This window comes from Papaver somniferum, chromosome 4 (assembly GCF_003573695.1).
Source record: "Papaver somniferum cultivar HN1 chromosome 4, ASM357369v1, whole genome shotgun sequence".
In the NCBI taxonomy this organism is placed as follows: Eukaryota; Viridiplantae; Streptophyta; class Magnoliopsida; order Ranunculales; family Papaveraceae; genus Papaver; species Papaver somniferum.
In genome coordinates this window covers 87,315,712-87,325,133 of record NC_039361.1, presented here as the reverse complement: position 1 = coordinate 87,325,133, position 9,422 = coordinate 87,315,712, and positions in this window count along the sequence as shown.

Below are 9,422 nucleotides of genomic sequence, written 5' to 3'. Positions count from 1 at the left end.
CAATTAGAACTTATCTTATTTCTTCATGCAGAATACACAACACACCTACAATCTTCAATTACCATTGATCTCACACATTTCTCAGCTTCCCTTCTATACATCGACCCATCCTCTCTTGTGACCGAATTGACTCTGGAACGGCCATTGTCTTGGTTTAGACCGGAGTCCTACAGATTGATCTCTCGAACTTAAAGCACTACCTTCTTGCAGTGCATCTGTGTGAGGTTAAGCATTTCGCTGGGTTCAAGGAGTCTCCTCCGCACGGTCGTCTCCTCAATTCCGTAAAAACTAGTAAATCGTTTTTTCCCATCTACAGATTGGCGACCACAGTGGGAGATCAGTCTTTCGGTTGCAATCTCAATTCTAACAAACATGATTGATCTTAGGTCAAGTTCAATTACAAATCCTAACCCAAACAATGCTAGCACTAGCAATACTGGTGGTGCTCCAGAAAATGCTCCGTCTCCTAACAACCGCGCTGGTGGTATCACCCCTCCTCAAACCACATCGGAATCAATCCTCTCTTCGGCCGGTCTCCTGAAGAAATCAGAGAAAATTCACCTACCATAGGTGATCTCATGAAGGTACAAGAAACTCTTGCCAAGAACCAGATTGACATGGCTGCTACTCAGAAAGAGTTGTGCAATTATCTCAAGACTCTTACAGACAAGATGTTAGAGAAAACTCAGTAGAAGGGAAAGCTAAAGAAACATCTTCGGACGCTCATCCTGAAGTCATTCCGATCCATGTAGTAGATGATGAATAAATTCCTAAATCTAAAGCTGCAGCCAATCCGCCAGCGAAGGAAAAATCCAGTTTCATCACTCGTGAAGACTTGGAACGCCTCTTGGAGGACCGTGGAAAAGATAAGACTTCATCTGTCCATCGTCACCAACCTCCATACCCTTCTTCTACACAAAAGATTCCTCTTCCGAAAGGTTATACTTCTCCAACATTCACCCTTTATGATGGAACCGGCAATGCTCGAGAGCATGTTTCTCGGTTTTTGGAAGCATTGGATGAACATGAGCTCAACCATGTCGTCCGTCTGAATGAATTTTTGAAATCTCTAAAAGGCAGAGCATATACTTGGTACAACAACATCGCACCAGGGAGTATCACAAGCTGGTGAGAAATGATTAACGCTTCTACAGGAAATATTTCTTTGTTTCAGAGCAAATCACCCTCTCTGATCTTGGAAGGATGTTTCAAAGGATAAATGAACATCCTAATGATTATGTGAAAAGGTTTAGAGTTCAAGCTTTGGACTGTCATGATCCAAATGTCACAGAACAACAACTCGTGGACTTGTGCACCAATGGAATGATCCCAGTCTATAGGGCTTTACTGGAAAATCTCAGGTTCCAGACTTTCTCAGCACTTCATGAAGCGGCTAAGAGATAAGCAACTAATGCATCTTCTTTATTGGAGAGAGCTAAAACTACAAAGACTGAAGAACCACGAGAAACTCGAGGTAGCAGACGTTTAATCAATAAATAATACAACCTCCAACCTTCCACAAATATTGTTGCAGAAGGGAGCAAACGAAAATCCGAGCCGCAGCGCAAGCATACTTCTTCGACCCCTTCGAAAGAACAAAGGAAGGATAATCAAACTCGAGATTCACAAGCTCCTACCCAACACGCAGAGGCTGGTCAAGAAGCACCTGATTTCTCTTTTTCCATCGAAGAGGTGATTGAATTATTAGATGTCTGGGTTCAAGACGGTGCAATCAAGTTACCATATGTCAGGAAAGAACCAACTGAAGAAGACATGAAAAATCCTCGTTACTGTCGTTTTCATAGATTCGTCAATCATCCCACAAAGGACTGCAGAATATTGAAGCGCATATTCCAAGAAAAGGTCGAATCAGGAGAACTCAACTTGGGGACTGAAGGAGTACACAGAGATCCTCTCCCAGTCAGAATCTTCACTCTTTCTGAACCGCCTGTCAAGGAAACAGTTCAATCCTTAATCGAGCATGTCTGCGAATTGCTATACTTATCAAAGGCTCAAAGCGGAGACATGTTTGCTGCATTTAATCACATCATGTCAGGGAAGCGTTTATTAATTCAAGAGACATTTCCTGAGCCGCCTTCAACAACAGACAAAGAAATGTACGATTGAGGACTTCTCACCACAGTCCATCTCAAGGGAAACGAGTTCAAACGAGCATTGGTTGATGTTGGCACTGCTGTCAATGTTATCCCTATGAAAACTCTCAGAGCTGCTGGTATCACACAACAAGAAGCCATTCATGCTCCAGTATCAATCACGGATCATGAAGGGACACCCAGAGATGCTTATGGCCACATTACTCTCAAGGTGAACATAAACTCAGCATGGACATAAACAAAATTTTACATAATCCAAGAAAATCTAGGGTATGATATGATCCTTGGACGTACGTGGATTCATGTTGAAAAGGTAACTCAAACACCTTCAAATGCACATTTTTCCATCGAGGAAACCTCTGATTCGGAAAAAGATGTGGAAGATATGTCACCGTTTGAATATCTGAAGGAAGTCAAAGTCTTGACAGGGATGACACAAAAGCCCGAAGAAAATGCAAATGCTTTCATCAAAAGGTTTCGCGCTCAGGAAAGTCTTATTCCTCCTCATGTGTCCATATTATCAGTTTTCAAACATGCTGCTTTGGTTCGAGGGCTTTACTCCACCAACAACTCAGCTATTGCAAAATGCTATGAATGGATAACCTCACCTCAACAATATTTCACTAAGTGGTTGGACGCAGAACCTCTCAGAATCGAACACCTCACTAATACAGTCATTGCTGAAATAATGGCTGAATTCAACAAGCAGTATCCAAAATATTCTCCTTTGCGCGAATGTCCATATGTACCGCTAAATTGGAAGGCTTCAACAACATGGAATTCCACTGCACTTAGAATCCCAAACCAACAGAAGATATCCAGGGCGCGGACGATCAAGTCTAACAAGTTCCAGGAAGGAGATTTAGTTCTCAAAGCAACTAAGCGTAACTTTCATTCTGCAAAGAACTCTAACCGGGAAGGACCTTTTATGATCTCTAAGTCTGTTGCTGGTGGATACTACAAATTAATCAACATAGACAGCAAGGAGAGTGTGGTCGTAATACACGAAAATTAGCTTAAGGCCTTTGACGCCTAAGGTCCTAGACGTTTGAGGTATTAGGTGTTCAAGGCACGAATGCCCAATATACATGAATTTGGCAATTAGGATTTTCTTTCATTGTATTTCAATTCCTCCAAAATGTTTGCAATTCTTGCATTCAGTAATTTGAATCCAACAATTTATCAAAATTCAGTTTACTCAAAGAAAATCTCTACCAAATCCAAAGAAAATCTTCAATCATCTACTTATCAAAAACAATCAAAACCAGAAATAAAACCTCACATTTCTCAGAAGTTCAGAAATTCAAGAGACTATAGAAGGGAAATCAAAGAAAATCAGCAAAGAAAGATTTTCGCTCCTCTGCATCTTTCAAGACTTGTAAGGACGCCTTCTCCATGTTCAGCTCTTCAGTCATCCTAGCAATTTTGTCTTCCTTCTCCATCACAACATCATTGGAAAAGGGTATGTTATTCTCACATGAATCCTTAATAGCATTTATCTTCTTACGAAGCCACTTCACGTTGAAGCCAAGTCTCTCAGAATTCTCCAAATTGAACTCCCAATCAAAGAGTACATCTGGAGTAACAGTATTTCTGGCCCTAGTGCATATATCATTCACAACACTCAAGATAACACTTACTTGCATTAATAAAGAATAAGCACGCTTGGGATCTCTGGTAACGATGATGTGGCCAAATTTCTTCCATATCTTCTCGTACAAGCTGGCATATCCAATAGGAACACTGAATCCACCAACTAGTTCGTGGTATGGGAGTGATGCATCAAAGAGAGGGTCAAAAGCAACTCCTGCACTTACAACAATTGAAGTCTCGGTCTCTTTAAAAACATCAGTAACAACCCTCTCATGGCCTTGAAGTTCATATATGGTTGTGTCTTCATCAATAACCCCAGGGTTGCTCGAGTTATCATTATTCTCAACTTCGGTATTTGGCACCTAATACGAAGATTACATGAGATTAGAGTAATCTAAACATGGAAACCAAAGGAAATCATAAAATCCAGCATATAAGTGGTCTAACATCATCAAAGTTCATCATTATGCATTCAAGACACGAGCAAATAGCGTAAAAGTCATAAAAACACGTTTTACAACAAGCTCGTGTGAGAGGATTTCACACTACCCTGTAAAAAACGACAAACTGGGAGAAATTGGTGAATAATCTAAGGTCTAGTTATATTCCATTCTCTTTGTATGGATGTTATCTACAACATATCAAAATTTCACAGCAATTGGATGAACGAGTAAAAAGATGTGGTCAAAACATTGGACTACATGACAACTGAAAATCTTCTGAAAGTCTCCTGGAAGTTCACTGTTTCGTCGATTTCGACCCCTAAACATGCTCAAAACTTAAAGAGCTTCTGCAGTAAAGCTTGGAAATTTTCTGGGCATGAAGATACATGGATAGATCGCAAAAATACGACATCAGATGAAGATTTTATGGCGTTTTTGCTAAAGGGCTGAATTCTGGAATTTCTGGTGACGTATTTCAGCAAAACTTTTCGTATATTCACTTGAATTCTCATTCATTCATTCATAAATCAAGAAATTTATGCTTCTATGGATAAAATACAAGAGAAATACTTACTTTGGGTGGTCTCTGAAGCGTTCAAAGAAACTGAATTTCCCGTATCAACATCAAGAGCACCATTGCTTTCATTCGGTGTTGGGCTCTGGGAATTTTATTTATCGCCATTTTCTGAAGATGAACGAAAATCACCAGTACTTTACACTTCCATGGAGGCATCCTCCTAGATATATTCTCAACAATTATCATTTTGTCTACAAAGTATCATAATTGTTTATACGAAGAAATACTTACGGCCTCTTCTTCATCACTCAAGTCAGAAATTGTTTGCCCAGCAGCAGAGAGATGAAGACCGTCAATAGTCGATGGAGTGAAGTTCTGCAATAGAATAACAAATATTGGTTTTCTAATCCTAATAATGCGGATGAGAAAAAGTCACATCAAGAGAAGTACTGACAACTCACCAAAGAAACAACTGGGGACTTTGGTATCGGACCACAATTTATAATTCTTGCTCCTGCCTTCTCCGCCATGGACAGTTGCTTCAGTCTCTGAGAGGTCTACATCGATTCGAGGTCTTACGTTACGACCATCCTGTGATTTTTTTTGATGCAATAATAAAAACACAATTATCATAATTTTATGAAGATTATACAAAGAATACTTACTTGTGAACATCCTGGAGATGTTTTCCGTTTATCACCACCAAGGAAATGCTTCAGTCTTGGTCGAGTAGAAATCATACCAGCAGAAGGAGGATCCTTCACCAAAGGTTGATCAACTGTCACGAAATCGAGTAAACGCCCGAGTTATTGATCCCAAAAGTTTATGTAACCTGGAGTTACATATGTAATTCGCTCGGAGCTAGGGAACCAGTATTCACTTCCTTCCACATGTGTGCGGTCTAAACGGGTCATGAGCTGTTCAACCGATGGTTTCCTTCTTCGAAAAGTCGGAACACACTGATCCATCCCCATTTACCGAGCTTCCCTATCAATATTTCATTCTTCTACCAAGAATTCTCCATGTATTGTTGATATCAGGTAACCAGAAGTGCAACTCAGCATAAAAGACCTCTCGCCGTCGCTCAAATCAGCACCAGATTTCAAAGTCATACTCTCTTCAGCATTGAAAGTTGTCAACTGAGAAATATAAAGATTAATTGACACACATGGACGGAAGTTGAATTCAGATTCACGGTCTAACACGTCAACGAAGCGGGTCTTGAGTCGGGGTTGCTTTGTATACCAGCGCATGATCCTGGCATTGTCCTTCTCAGAGAAAACATGACAAGCATCAACATTCAATCCTTGCAACATAGTACGTGGAATGGGTGCATAATTCTTGAAACATTCCCACATCAAAGCTTGAAGAAACATCGTATCGGCATAACATTCAATCTTCATAAAGCCATTCGAGATGCTGGAGTCTATAATCAAGGAGTCTAAGTTAGAGTAGAAAGAACCCAAGAACAGACTACCTATTGGGAGTTGCTCACCCTGAGCCATCTTAATGGCAAAAGGAATCACAAATGGATTTAAAAAATTTCCAGCATCTTCAAATACATCTCTAGACAACCATAAACACAAGAAAGCAACAATAGATAACGTACCGTCAACAATCCAGTCAATAGGAGAATCTCTCGGCCACCAATGTATTAATCAGTAAGCATAACAACCTTTGCTGCCGGATACCTTATTAATCTCCTCCATTGCAGCTGTCAAGATGTTAGAGTTTGTTGTTTCCTCTACTGAGAAACTTTCAGGAAGGTTACCTGTGATCGGAAGATGCAGCAAAGCAACTACATCCTCTAAGGTGATGGTAAACTCTCCCCATCTGCATATGAAAGTGTGAGTTGGAATACACCATCTAGCAAGTAGAGCTATCATACCTCGCGCATCATGAAAAATGAACAAGTTTCCAGATGCTTGGATATCCCTTGTTACTTGTGCATCATACAGCATGGCTCGAACACGAGGAAAACCCAGCATATACCTTTCCCATCTAGAAATTTTTTCTAAACGTCGTCGAGAAAGCTTGAATTCTATGATTGACGCAGAAAAATATCCTCGTTCAAGACAAGACCGAATGGCTGCCTGAGAAGTCACCAATTTTTCTGAGTAAATTCTCTAGGATTTAACAGAAGACGAAATGCTGGAATTCTGAGGCGCTTTTCAGGCCCTTGATCCACAAAGAGCGCATCCTCTATATTTGGAACATTCTTGATTCCAGGTATTTCATCTTCTTCTTCACCAATAGAAGTTTCATCCATGCATGTATCATCTCTGGAGACATCATTTTCTTGAGAGTCATACATCCTTGCGAAGTAGCTGTAACATGCACATAATACTCCACTTCAGTATATCATCTATACAAGATGCAAACTTCGACAAGATGATGGAATTATGCAAATGGAAAAATTCTCAATTAGCATCTACCAAAATGGTAATCCTTAACTCTTACCTTTTTACGATTCGAATAACAGTAGTGATTGTAATACAAGAGTTAACACTTCAAAAACTTTCTCGTTTCTTCGAATCTACAAAAGACGAGCAAAATTCAGATTTTCATAAAATCATGAACACTTCTGTTGTGTGAACATTACACTGAATTATGAAAACTAAACAATATTTCATCACAAATAATTGTTTACCTTTAAACATTATTCAAATTCAGGCTTTGATTTTCAAAAAAATAAATATTCGTGTATATATATAAAAAACGTGAATTACTCACGTAAATTTTGAAAAGAAAATTTTACGTGAACTGAACTCACGTAAATAAAAAAAAATCCATGAACATGTCATGGTTTCATTAAAAAAATAAATATCGTGAATATTCATGGTTTTATCAAAAAAATAAATAATATTTTTGCTTCGTACGATCTTTTATCTTTGAAACGAGGGTTTATTTCGATTTTGTGAAAACTCACACCTTTTAAGATACAATTTTGGTTTCCATGAAATCTCATAAACAAAATTTTATCACTAGACAAATGACTATATATAAAAAAAATATCTCCTAAATCAGGGATTATTACTAGTTTCTTAAACTAACGATCGAACGAACATACGTTTTCTAAAAATAAGAGTTTTCTACAAAACTCACACTCATGCATGCACATGTATATAACTTCAGCATGAAAAACTCATGAAACCATAAACTTCTGGAAAAAAAAAATTACTTGCCTGGTCGGTGCCAGCCGGAAATTGGCCGGACGGTGATCGGACGGCCGACAACGCTAAGCTCCGGCGAAAAATCTCCTCCCTACTACTGACGTGAAGGTGATGAAGAGATGAAGGTGGTGGTCGGTCGTGTGGAGAAGAAATAAAAAAAAGAAGGGGTATTTATCCCTTTTATATCAAATTTTACAGGGGTGTATTGGATTGGGATTTAAATGGATATTTAACAATCTTAATAACTCTCAGGTATTCGATTAGGATTTATAATGAATCATTAAATATCCATGGCATTCAATTAGGATATTTTTATATTCCACAAATATCCTAGGTATTCAATTCATTTAAGATTTCTTAGAATAGTTAAGGGCCAAGATACATGTGGATTCTTATGGATATTTGTAGGCAAAATATGTATGTTATTATCTTATATCAATCTCGACCCATACCGCAAGATTTTCATGGATTCTCATGGACAAATTTTTTATTTTTTATTTTTTATCACATCATGCTATGTTTTTACACCGCCCACCACCACCAACCACCGCATCACCACCAATAACAACCACCACTGACCACCACCACCACCACCAATAATAACCACCACTAACCACCGCCATCGACTACCAACTACCACCACAGAAAACAATCACCACGGTCACCACCAACCACCATCACTGCCAACCTGCACACATCACCCACCACCTCAACTTATGGATGGTTTTTTTTTTTTGTTTTTTTTTTGAAAGGAATACATGATGCAATTTGTAAATCTAAACTAATCCTAATTTATCTATTATAATCCAAAATTATATATCTATAAGATTTGTTTAAGAAACATTATAAATCCATTAGATTCAGGCAAACTAGTATCTGTTTTTATCCATACAAATCATGTTCCAATACACCCTGTTATTTCCAAAACCTAGTTTCACAAGGATTTCCTTTCTTGGCCCGGGCCCGTGAATCCTAAATCGACCAAGGTTCGATCACCAAATCAGCGGTGCTATACCGCTTTATGCTCGTTAGATGACGCTCTATCATGCCACTAGAATCTTCGTTAAAGCCATGGTTTGCTCGCGCAATCGAGAATCCGGTAACATCTTATCTTACGACTAAGTTCAATTACTTATTTCGTCTGAAACCTAGAAAATCACCATCCGGTGCTGATTAAGGATCATGACTGTCCCTCACTAAGCAGGGGACTTAATGTAGATGGTGGATTTTCGACAAGGGCTAAAATCGTAAAACTATAATTATACGTGCTCCTGATCCAGCAATCAAATGAGTACTGAGGCTCATGTCTCTAAGCATGAAATCTCATGCCACAAGAATCTATGACTGAGAATACTATCTCTCAGAGTATATGTAAATGTGTAGTCTCTCAGCTGAGGCAACGACATATCTTATGAGTACTGAGCAATTTCAGTAATTACTTCTATATAGAATCGAACGATTGGACGACTCCTAGACAGCTTTCTTGTTAGTATAGAGCAATAATGTCTTCAGGATGTAACAATGATTTCCCTAACTACATAAAGAAAATATGACGCTTCAACAAGCTCATATTACTCAATTC